Source organism: Microcebus murinus, chromosome 14 (genome assembly GCF_040939455.1).
Source record: "Microcebus murinus isolate Inina chromosome 14, M.murinus_Inina_mat1.0, whole genome shotgun sequence".
Classification (NCBI taxonomy): Eukaryota; Metazoa; Chordata; class Mammalia; order Primates; family Cheirogaleidae; genus Microcebus; species Microcebus murinus.
This window is the reverse complement of record NC_134117.1, coordinates 44,712,068-44,714,267: the sequence shown is the minus strand read 5'-3', so window position 1 is coordinate 44,714,267 and position 2,200 is coordinate 44,712,068. Positions and strand designations below refer to the sequence as shown.

The following is a 2,200-nucleotide window of genomic DNA, read 5'->3' as shown; positions in this document are numbered from 1 at the left end:
GAAATGGAAATTGAGAACCTAGCAGGTATATAAAAATATCCATGCTCAGGTTTATCATCTTGAACTTTGGTGGTTTACACATCACCCCAGTTTGAAGATCTGCCTTTGAGGCAGCTCATGAGAGAAGGGACAATACCTCGGGCTACCTTGGTCTCCTCTAACAAAAAGATGCACAGCGGCTGGGGGCCAGCAGTCGAGGAGCTACTGTGCTCAGTAAAGCTTGGGCCAGTGTTGCTTATGTAGGGACACTGCCCAGTGTGTATATGATGTCTTCACAAGAATGTTTTATACAAGATGTTATGTGGTCAGTGAAAACAAAATACCCATTGGGTCTTTTTTTTTTTTGCATCTCATATTAATATTGTATTGCTACATTAGAAATGAAAATAAACTGTGAGAAGCTACAAAAACATGAAACTTCATGAAAATTATGAAGCAATGGAGGCACCCATTGTAAAAGGTTAAAATTAGCTCATCCTGTAGGTGGGACAAGGACTACACAAAAAAAGGCCATCAATGGTTAAGACTTTTGACAGCATCTGCCACCTGGAATGTATACACCAATGGGAAGTTTAAAAATGAACTTAAGGGAACATTGGTTACTCATAACTTAGTAGCCAAGGAGTATAGGTGAGAAGACATCACAAGTTGCCTAAAATCTCTACAAACACATAGTTAACAAAAAACAAGGCTAAACCCAAGACTCTCAAGCAATGTTGAAATTCGTTCTTGGAAGAAGATTCCCATTTTATGACGTTTGATCAGACTCTTTCTCCTGCTGGATAGTTTCCTTAGAAGGGAGAGTATTTTTTTCTTCAGTACTAGTTTTCTTCAGTTTTGACCTGTCAAACTTCTCCACTTCCGACAAGTCTGGCTTATCACTCATCTTGACTAAGAGAAGGACTGAAGGCTTGAAGACTCGCGGACGCCGTGGGCCGAGCTGAGGCCGCCGCTCACTCGGACCAGGTCCCCCATTGGGTCTTAATTCTGTTGAACAATGCCTACTTATATTTTTAATAACGCAGTTCTCATAACTTTGATCAGTCTACTTGATGACTTGAATTTAGCTAATTATGAGGAACAGAGGAGTTCATTGGCATATTTCTTAGAGCTGAGGCCATCTATTCTTAATAACCCACCTGATTGCATTTAAGAGATAGGAGTGAACTCTTTTGCTTGTGCAAATGAATTTGTTGTGCAGGTGCGTGTATGGGTGCATGCACGTGTTTTGGCAGAAAATGGTTCAGAACCACTGCCTTAAGTTATTTATTCTTAAGTATTTAAGAAACCTCAGCTGGGCTCTTGAAAGAAGAGAACAGATGAAGGCCTAGAGTTAGAGGTGATTAAAATGCAGATATTGTATTTGGTACTGCTGTGTTAAAAAAGCAGCCCATTAGCCATGAAGAGACGTTAATTGACATTTTATACTGAAAGGTCAAGGAGCCAGACCTATATTTTGCCTGGGAAAAAAAGGTCATTTCACTTCACCTTTTGTGAGCAGCAGGGTTACCCCTCTGTAGGGCAAAATGTGCGTTAAGAATTTTCTTTTGATCTGCTGGCGATTTAAGTAAGTTAAAAGTGGCAAGCATTTAGTGGATGTTCTCTGGTTGCTCGGTACATTTCCAAGTACTTTACGTCACTTAATCCTTAGAATAACCTTGATAGAGTTAATACTGGTTTTATCCTTTCCTTATTTTATTTTATTTTTTTTTAGATAGGGGCAAAGGAGGTATGGAATGATTAAGTAATTTACCCAAGGTCACACACTTGACTGGTAGCACCAAGGATTCAACACAGGCTGTTCAGGTCCCAACTCGCTGTTCCTAACTATAATACTACACTGCCTTGAGGTATTTCACTAACACCACACAGAGCAGAGTTTCCAGATCTGTACCACAGCACGGTGAATGGGTTTCATGGATAATGATCCTCTCCATTTCAGAGTTGACAGGAGCTCCAAGGCCAATTTGCCTACAACAATGAGTAGCCTTTTCTATCCACACAGAGTGCCTTGATATGTAGTATTTTCTATACATGTTGAGAAATGGCGAATTGATGGCCTCTGCCATGGAGTGTAAAACACCTGACTCTGATCTGAGGCATCTGTGGGCAGATGCTGTAAACTGACTCTATGCTCACTGGAAAGAAATAAGAACACACAAGCAAATTGACTTGTTGAGTAAAGTTATGGATACAGTTC

The 2,200-nt window shown here is 40.3% G+C and overlaps 1 pseudogene; it reads right to left on the bottom strand.

The window, feature by feature from the left end:
• Positions 1 to 674: 674 nt before the first annotated feature.
• LOC142875644 (thymosin beta-15A pseudogene) lies at positions 675 to 921 on the bottom strand (annotated as a pseudogene).
• Positions 922 to 2,200: the final 1,279 nt, after the last annotated feature.